The sequence below is a fragment of the Rhinolophus sinicus genome, chromosome 3 (genome assembly GCF_057876585.1).
Source record: "Rhinolophus sinicus isolate RSI-liver-muscle chromosome 3, RSI-T2T, whole genome shotgun sequence".
Lineage (NCBI taxonomy): Eukaryota > Metazoa > Chordata > Mammalia > Chiroptera > Rhinolophidae > Rhinolophus > Rhinolophus sinicus.
In genome coordinates, this window is record NC_142503.1 from 193,269,184 (window position 1) to 193,279,887 (window position 10,704).

Below are 10,704 nucleotides of genomic sequence, written 5' to 3' on the forward strand. Positions count from 1 at the left end.
GATATCAGGAGAGAGAGTCACTTTTTCTCAGTATTCATGTCAGTCCCCCAAAGGACTTTGAACATGATTGTCTGTTCTTGGACTGATTACAGTGTACAGAATAGGCATTTGAAAATGCCCAGCCAGGGTCCAGTGCCCTCTGCTGGGTTGACAGTGCCATTTACTTCCCTCCAGGGGTGAGGGGAGCTGTTTCCATGAGGAAAGAGGAAAATCGGGCACATGGCTGGGGCTAGAGTTTTGAGGGGATTTCAGTTTTATTAATACTTATTGGTTGTTTCAATTTTTTTATTTCTTAAGCCAATTTTCAAGTTTTATCTAGGAATTTATTATTATTATTAAATATGTCAATCAGTAATTATTATTTTTTTGTTCTATACTTTACACATTTCTTGTCTTTTTCTTCCTCTTAATGAATTTTGTTAGGGAGATCTGTCTAGCTAATTAATCTTTTCAAAAGACCAGCTTTTAGTTTTGTTAATTCTTATTGGTATTTTAAAATCTATATTTCATTGATTTCTGCCTTTATTTTTATTTTTATATTTTTTACCATCCTTTCAAATTCTCTGTTGCTCTTTTCCTATTTTCTTGAATTATATGCTTAGCTTCCTTACTTTTTAACATTTTCAGTCTCCATATAATGTACTTAGAGTTGAAAGTTTTCATCTGAATTCTGAGTTAGCTATGTTCCTCAAATTTTTGAAATTTACTATTTTCATCATCACTTTTTTCTAAGTATTTCTTAATTGCTTTTATTGTTTTAATTGTTACCCAAGGGTAATTTAATAATATGTCATTTAGTTTATTTAGAATTTTGGGCTACTCTTTGGTATTAATTTTTACTTTTATTTCATTGAGGTCAAAGGATATCATCTATGTGATACAGAACATTTGGAACTTATTGAGGCATGTTTACAATTCTATATGGTAGGAGAGGACACATTGTGAACTGAAGATGTCTGCCAGCAGTACCAGGCCTGGGGTAGCTTGGCAAAAAGCCAGGACACCCAGAAACCTGCTGCCACATGCCAGCTCCTGTAAGAATCAGCCCCTGATAAAGCCTCATTTGGTATGCAAGTTGGGTGAGGCAGGATCTGAGGGAATCATTAGAGTGGGAAGAATTGTGGTCACCAGGTTAATGTAGAATTTGATGTGATTCCAGTGCTGAGCCTGGAGCAACTCAGCACAAATCTCAGAGCCACCAAGGCCAGCTGCTGCCCACCTAGGTCCTGTGGACTCCCCAGTTTTTTTTCAAGAAAGAGGTCAATGCAGGCTGGACTGTCTGCTCTTAGAGAAAGTGCCTCAGGTGTTGGGTGAGTTGGGTGGGGCGGGGTCCCAGTGAGTCAGCAGGGTGGAGCAGTGGAGCTCAGGCAGGCCAATCAGATTCAGATTTGGCCGTAAGCGTAGGGGGCAGGCTCAACACAGGAAAGGTGGTGGGTTGCCTGCCGGCTGCACTAAGGAAAGCCCCATGCAGGCAAAATGGCAACTTTCCCTCCAGTCCTCACCTGAAGCCACACACCTCTGCCTGCCCCTGTATGCCTCCAATGTCCTCCGAGTGACTGTCCCTCCGCTGGAGCCCAAGGTGAGTGTCTGCAAGGGAGCGAGCGAGTCTATGCACAGGCTGTTTAAGAGGACGTCTGGGTTTTCTGCAGCCTTCTGGCCCACCCAAACTATCAGAATCCCCACTGTTTTTCACAGCCAGATGTTATGGGGGCTCCTCTTCCTGGCACCAGTACTCCGGCCTGGGGAGGCTGGTGTGGGGCTGGGGTCTCTCAGTCCTCTGGAGAGAATCTCCATGGCTGAGATATCCCTTCCAGTTTTCAACCGCCACACAGAGGTTTGGGGCCTATTCCACGGCTCCGTCCCTCCTACCAGTCTCAACATGGCTTCTTCTTTATGTACTTAGTTATAAAACTTCTGTTCAGCCAGATTTCAGTTGGTTCTCCAGGTTGATTGTTCTATAATTTAGTTGTAATTTTATTGTGTTCACAGAAGGAAGCAGGCACAGTGTTTATCTACTCTGCCATCTTGGATCTCTGCAAATTTTCATTTTCAAAACATCATTACTTATTTTTGTGGGTTTATTTTGCTAGAGGAACTTTAGAATCAATTTGCCAAGTTGAAAAAATCCAGATGGATTTCAATTTGAATTATTAATTTGAGGGTGAATGTTTCTCTTTGCTCATTCAGCTCTGGGCAGGTGAGAACTCCCTGGTTTTGCTAACCTCTGGGTGTTTTGTCAGACACCCACCTGTTTTTTCCCTTAACCCTTTCTACAACTTCCTACATAGCATCTTCATAAAAGCATCATCTTTTGAACCATCAAGGGGACTCTGAGTAATACTCCATTTAATCCTCACAACCAACCTGTGTAAAATTGGAGTCCCTAGAAGGTAAAGCTGTTTACCCAAAGTCAATAACTAGCCAGTTATTGAGCCAAGTTCCAAGCTGCCTCTAAAAGCTTGATTTTATCCTTTACTGCCTTGCTATTTCAGAATAAAGCGACTCTCTACAATATGACCCACCTGCATGTGAACCCTGCAGGTCCTGTGGCGCTGCTCTGCTTCTTCTCCTTACTGACTACTCGCCCCCTCACCCAGCCCACAACCATACAGAGAGCTCTGTCTCCTCAGGTACTAACTGGGAGTCATGGGGACAAGACATGAGGCTAAGGGAAGGTAAATTTTACTTATAGGCCATGTACTAGAAGTCTGATGCATCCACAGCACCCTGGAGGCTGGCCCATGTGCGCAGCTGTCCTTGGCTGATGAGTAGAGAGGGTAGCCAACATCAACAGCTGATTCTGGTGGTCAAAGATGCAAAAACACATGGGAAGGACAGGTAGTATCCTCCTCAGGCAATGTTCCAGCCTTCAGCCTACTGCACCTACATCTTTTGGGTATATGGTGTGCAGGGCTCACTGGCGCATGGGGAACTAGAAAAACAGGAAATGATGAACCGACCTGGCCATGGAGAGTGGCCTCACTGCACTATCAGAGAGGCTGACGGTGAAGGACAGATGCCGCATTCTGTGGGGAGTGATTTCCCATCCTCCCACCCACCATTCCTTCTCCCACGCATCCATCCATCCATCCATCCTCCCATCCATCCACTTCTGAAGCACTTGCTATATGCTTAACCTTGCCTGGGCATTAAGGGAAGATTTAGACTAATCGCATTGCTGAGACTGTGCATGCCTATGGTTTCCATACCAAATACCTCAGGGCTAGGTAGTGGGGTGTATGGAACTCTGGATTGAGGAAACCTTGAATTGACCTTGAAAGAATCCTGAGTTGATATGTTGAATAAACAGAATTCAACTAGAATTAACTAAGATTAAGCGTCCTGTACCAGACAGAGTAGGGGTTTGAATACTCAGTGGAAGCTCCTATAGGGGTGTGGACTTGAGCTGGGTCCTCAAGGATGGGCAGGATATGGGCAGCCACAAAGAGGGAAGAGGATTTGCAGGCTAAGAAACCACTGAGCAGAGCCCTAAGGGGCTGCAGAGTCCACCGTGTTCACACTGCTTCTCCAGTTCATTCATCCATCTCTGCTCCCTTTCGCGTTTTTGTGGGGGCATGAACAGTATCGTATTCCTCTGTGCAAAAACCCAAGGGTTGATAGATCAATATAGAAATAGTACTAATAATGATAGTAATACACACAAAAATAGCAGCCAATCTGGTGTATTTGTTGAATGTCTTCTAGGTAATAGAATATGAACTAAAATAACCATATGGGGAAGCACTAGTGCTGTTGTTTTGCAGATGAAACCAGGGAAAGATTGAGTAACTTGTTCAAAAGCAAACAGCTTGTGAAGATTAAGTCAGTCTTGGCATGAAAAGCTGTGATACCCAGATCTATATTCTACGATAACAGGTAACTTCTAGGGAATAGGCACATTCTGAGGTTGCTGCAGAGGGGAAAGGAGAAGGGGAAATGGGGTTGAAGGTTTCATCTTGAGTAGTAAAAAGAAAGCTATTCCTATGATGCTGGTTTGAAGCTGATATCTACACACACACACACACACACACACACACACAGAGGTACTTTTTTCTTGGTTTAATAATTTGCTCCAGACTTTCTTTGGACATGTTTTCTTGAACATGTGAAATGGCCAATGGCCATTTTATCTGACACATCAGGGTTAAGTAATCAGTGGGTGCTACCTGGAAGACTGAGCTGAGAAGGCATTTGAGCCTCCATCTTTCTACGTGAGCGTGCCGGATCCATTAACTGTGACTATCTTGGGCACGGACAGAGGAAGCCAGGTCACTTAAAATAATAGAATTACCACGCTCCAGGGCCCTGGTGAGGGTGTTGGACATCTGGTCTGAGAGGAGGGGATGTGGAACAGTAGGACAATTCCAGACGTAAGACCTCAGGCAGTGAAATAGCCCAGTCACCACACGGAAGTCCTGAGAGATGGAAAATGAAGTCATATCCAGCCAAGAAAGGAATCAGACTCACAAAACATAGAAACTGGTCATTGGTGCCCATCTAAACTGCCACCCTGGATCTATTGTAGTGGTTATTAGAGTATTGTCTTGAAAAGAATCCCGAGGCTGTGTCTAAACGAAGATGAAAATAGGCCATGACAGATCGGTGATGCCTGTTTGTGGATGTGAGAGCAGAAGGAATTGCACATGGCCACGGGTTTGCCATTTGTATCTAGGTCAATGCTCATTTTATAGATGAAGAAGTAGAGGTTTGGAGAGATAGCAGGGGCTTACTTACCAAGGGTCACCCGAGGCAAAGTGAGAATTACGATCCCTTCTTTTGTCTCATGAGCAAGTGTTCTTTTAATCCACTGTTAATTTTCTCTGGATTGACTGGAAATCATAGCCTATTCTCAGTGTCTCGTGGGGATAAACACCTGAAATCACCTGATATCAGTATTGACTTTGCATCCACAGGCCTGCTGACCTTCACCTGTGGCTACTTGTTTATTGTGCAAACAAGCCTTTGAGCCTGTTTGTGAGTCCTCGGGGGGCGTATCTCAATCCTGTCTCTGGATTTTTGTCCCCAGTTCTTGAGCACCCACTATGTGCTTTCCATGGAATGCCTTATCTAATCCTCCCAATAACCTGTGTCTTTGTGAATGGGAAAGTTGAGTTCACGTGGCTTACCCAAGATGACAGACCTCGTGAGTGGTTCGTGCCAGGAATAGAACCCACACACCCACCACTCTTTGTCCTGCCTGGTTGCTTGGGTTCCTGTGGGTTTTTAAACAACCTCTTCTGGTGTCTTTATTTGTGGACTAGCATTGGGTGTCAAAAATCAACAGTGGCAAAAGCTCTTTGCTTATAGTCTCATTATTGGACATTAGCTGGTCTTTATATCCTAATGGACAACGCCTTCCCTTCATTATCACTCACTTCCTTTCTCTCTGCTGAAACACTGCCAAAAGCCCTCCTTCCATCTGTGTCCTCTCTGGAAGTTCGAGGGGGTGATCAGGCCACTGCTAGCCAGGGAGCAGACCAGGAAAAGGCATCTGTTTTAGTTTGCGAGGGCTACCATAACTGAGTACCCCAAACTAGGTGCTTAAGGAACTGAAATTTATTGTCCTGCAGTTCTGGAAGTGATAAATCTGAAATCCAGGTTGGTTCCTTCTGAGGGCTGTGAGGGAAGGGGTCTGTTCCAGGCCCCCCTCCTGGGTGTGCCCATCTGCGTGATAACAGGGTGTTCTCATGGCATTTCATATCATCTTCCCATTGTGTTCACGTCTCTGTGTCCACATTTCCTCTTCTTTTAAGGACCCCAATCACATAGGATTTAGGCCCATCCTAATGACAGGGCAGAAGCTGGTGGAGGTAATCGTTTTACATTGATTAGCTCTATAAAGACCAGAGCTCCAAATGAGGTCACATTCTGAGGTACTAGAACTTTAACATACAAATTTTTTTTTTTTGGGGGGGAGACACAATTCAACCCACAACAGCTTAACTCTACCACCTAGATTATGCCACTAACATTGTCCTGTGCTCATTTTATCACATACCCTGTGGAGTAACAGCATCTTTGTGTAAAACAAAAAGAACAGCTGTATTACCAGATGGGTGTGGGCATAGACCAGGGCACACCACTGGGCAGGTGCAGCATGGGCTGGATTTCAGGTCCCGTATCTTCTGTCAGGCATCCATGTTCAGGTACCACCTGTACCACTGTCCTCACGGATCAGGAAAGATAATCCTCTGAAAAAGCAGCAGGGCAATAACATTTCTACAAAGCCCTTGCTTCTTTTTACGAAGACGTTTGTAATTCAAAATTGTTCACTGAACTTCCATGAAACTCACACAACGCACAATGTGTAGTCCAGGGGATTGACACTGCATATTTATGAGGGACTAATCAGGATCACAGTCAGAGGCCAGGTGAGAATCACTGGAGATCCAGCCAATGAGATGAGCAAAACAGCGCCCTGACGGGGGGAGACTGCTGATGCTCCCTGGGTTGGAAACAGTTAATAGTAACAGGCCCAAGGTGATGGGAGCTTGTGTAATCACAGGCCTGGCCACCTCCTCCCCTGTGGCTGACCATCCTGTTTGTCCACTCTGCCTCGTGCACCTCAACTGTCCTCCAATTAATGACCAGAGAGGAGGTGGGTCTCTGGGCAGCAGCAGGTGGTGCTGTCACTCTGAACCAAGAATGTCAAACGTCACTGCTGCATCAGCAAGCTTTTAGGAGATGCCACTGGGTCACAGCGTGCAGGGGGATCCGGCACCTGAATCATGGTCTATGAAAACCAGGGCATGTTAGCCGAGAAGGGGCACCAGAGGTGCGTGATGGGAGAGGAAGCTCCCAGGTCTCCCCATCTTGCCCCTCCAACCAGTTCCCTTGGCCACTGCCTGAGAGAGCTGACAATGCAATATGCCCTTGCCAAGACCCCCCCGAGAGCCTCAGCACCCACAGCAGCATTTTGCAAAGTGTATTTCATGGAACCCTACATAGGATTCATAAAGAAATGGCTCCATGGAATACTATATCATCTCTCTCCCGCGTGGATGATAATATTTGAAAGGAGCTGAGAAGACCTGCAGTAAAGATTTGTCCCGTTTTCCAAACACATTTCATCAAGGAGACTTTCCCGCTGTAACACAAACGAACACCCCAGGGAAATGCCTTCAAGATAGGTCCCCTGTTTCTCTGTCCAGGATAGAATGGCCTCCCTGAGCTTCTGCTTGCTCACCCACCTTTCCTTATCTCCTAGCATCCCCTTCCATTTTATCCTTAAATTCGTATTTCATACTTTTTTAAATATGGAAAACTCTAAAGGAGAAGACAAAATGGTCTACAATTCTACCATCCACCTCTTTATGTGATTCTGTCGAAATAGAAATCGCTTCCTGCGTCTGCTGTGTACCCTCCTTGGGCTCCAGGTCACTCAGAACGAAAGCCCTTCCTATAGGAGTGCCGTGTGGCAGGCCCCTCCCCACCACCGAGCCAGGCACTGCAGGTGCATGTCTGCCCTCTTCTACTGCTTCTCTTTCTCTCACACTCTCCACTGCTCTCGGCACACTGCCCCTCGCTGCCCTCGTACATGCCAGACACTTTCCTGCCCCAGAGTCTTCGCCTGTTTCCTCTGCCTGACTGCTCTTCGCCCAGATATCCGATGGCTTACTCTCTCACCTGCCTTGGGTTTCCGGTGCCACCTTCTCAGCGAGGCCCTCCCTGGCCACTCTGTCTGAGTGTGTCTCATATCCCAGCACTCCCCATCCTCTGGCCCTGTATTATTTTTTGCAGTAGGACTCATCCTCTTCCCTGGTTCTATACACGGGATTGACTTATCTGGTTTGTTGTCTGGCTCCCCCATTGATCCCCTGTGGAACGATTGTGTCTGTTTTGTTCACAGTTGCACAGCCAGTGCCTGGCACATAGCTGGTGCTCAGTAAATAGTTGTTAGATAAATAAATGTATGTGTTCACAGAAGAAATCATATTATGCACACTATTTTGTAGTTTGTTTTTTACTGTATTTTTTCTTTAAGAGATCTTTCCCTATCAGCCTATACAGCGCTAGCCTTATGCTTTTTAGACTGTGTGACTTTCCATTGTAGGGGTGTACCTAAATTTATATAATCGACTCCCTATTGATGGGCATTTAGGATGTTTTTGTTCTTCAAACAATGATACAATTAAAAAGACTTTCTTTTTTTTACATTTGTTGTTTGTAAATATTTCTATTGGGTACATTCTTAGCAGTAGACTTTCTGAGTCAAAAAGGGGTTTTAGTTTTTTTTCTTTTGATTTTAATAGTTGTTAAAAAATTGTCTTCTGAAGAGATCGCACAGGTTTTTACTCCACTGTCTATTATATAAAAATGTCTGTTTCCTCTCATGCTCATCAGCAATGAGTATTGCCAGCCTCGTATGTTTATGCCAATCTAGGTGGAAAATGGCACTTTGTTAATTTGATTTGTGTTTTTTAAATTATGAATAGGATTGAGAATTCTTGCATATTTTCATTGGTCATTTATATTTATTTTCTTGTAATCTGCCTGCTTAAATCCTTTGCCCATTTTTCTACTGGATTACCTATGATCTCCTTATAGATTTGAAAGAATTCTTTAAAATTAAAATGATCACTTCTTTGTCATACCTGTTATAAAATTTCTCAGTTTGTCCTTTCGCTTTGTTTATGCATTTTTGATACGACAGTTGAATGTATATAATTTCAACAAATTGATGTAAAATTACCATAAAGGCACAGGATTATGAATAATGGTTTAATATGTCAGACATTTCACTGGCTTACTTAGAAAATATTGGTTATATAATGATTATTATATAATTTAAACATAATTTTTATCTTTTGTGATAAAATGCATGTAACATAAAATTTACCATCTCACCACTTTTTATTAATATTTCTTTTTTTATTGAGGGAACATTGGTTAATAACACAAATTTCAGGTATACAGCATTATAATTCAATATCTGTGTACTTTATTTTGTACTGACCACTGAAAGTCTACTTTTGTTCCATTACCATATATTTTATTCCTTTTACCCAGTTTGCACCCCCTCACCCCTTTGGTAAATGCCATTCTATTTTCTGTATCTATGAATTTGTTTTTGTTTTATTTTGTTAGTTCATTTGTTACTTTTTATTTTATATTCCACATATGAGTGAAATCATACAGTTTTTGTCCTTTTCTGTCTGACTTATTTCACTTAGCATAATACCCTCAAGATTGATCCATGTTGTCACAAAGGGCAATATTTCATCTTTTTATCTGGATGAGTGTATTCCATTGTATATTTATACCACACCTTCTTTATCTATTCATCCGTTGATGAACACAGGTTGTTTCCATATCTTGGCTATCGTAAATAATGCTGCAGTGAATATAGGGGTGCATACATTTTTTTCAATTAGTGTATTCATATTCCTCAAATAAATACCCAGAAGGGGAATTGCTGTATAATATGGTAGTTTTATTCTTAATTTTGTAAGGGACCACCATATTGTTTTCCAGAGCAGCTGTACCCATTTACAATCCTATCAACAGTGCACAAGAGTTCCTTTTTCATCACATCTTCTGTAGCATTTGTTATTCCTTATCTTTTTTATAATTGCCATTCTAACAGGTGTGATGTGATACCTCATTGTGCTTTTCATTTGCATTTGCCAAATAATTATTGATGTTGAGCATCTTTTCATATGTCTGTTGGCCATCTGTGTGTTTTTCTTGGAAAAATATCCATTCAGATCCCCTACCCATTGTTTAATGAGGTTGTTTGGGTTTTTTTGCTGTTGAGTTGTATGAGTTCTTTATATATTTTGGATATTAACCCCTTATCATAAATATCATGTGCAAATATTTTCTCCCATTCGGTTAATTGCCTTTTTCTTTTGAAGATGGTTTTGTTTTTGCTGTGCAGAAGCTTTCTAGTTTGGTGTAGTCCCTTTTGTTTATATTTGTTTTTGTTTTCCTTGCTTTTGGAGCCAAATTCACAAAAACACCACTGAGACCAATGTCCATGAGCTTAGTGCCTATGTTTTCTTCTATATATTTTATGGTTTTTGGTCTTACATTTAAGTCTTTAATACATTTTAAGTTAATTTTTGTGTATGGTGTAAGATAGTGGTCTAGTTTCATTCTTTTGCTTATTTCTGTCCAGTTTTCCCAACACCATTTATTGAAGAGACTGCCCTTGCTCTATTGTATATATTCTTGGCTCCTTCATCGTAAATTAGTTGCCCATATATGTGTGAGTTTATTTCTGGGATCTCAATTTTGTTCCATTGGTCTGTGTTTCTGTGTTTGTTTTTCTGCCAATGCCATATTATTTTGATTACTATAACTTAGTGTAGTCTGAAATTGGAGAATGTGATACCTCAGGCTTTTTTTCCACCTCGGGATTGTTTTAGGTGGTTCCCTATGAATTTTAGGATTTTTTGTTTTATTTCTGTGAAAAATGCTATTGGAATTTTGATGGGGATTGGATGGAATATGTAGATTGCTTTAGGTAACACGAACATTTTAACAATGTTAATTGTTAAACAATCCATGAACACAAATATCTTTCTATTTCTTTGTATCTTTTTTCAATTTCTTTCAACAATGTTTAATAGCTTTCAGTGTACAGGGCTTTCACCTCCTTTGTTAAGTTTATTCCCACATATTTTATTCATTTTGTTGTGATTGTAAATGGGATTGTTTTCTTCATTTTTTCCTGATAGTTCATTGTTATTATATAGAAAT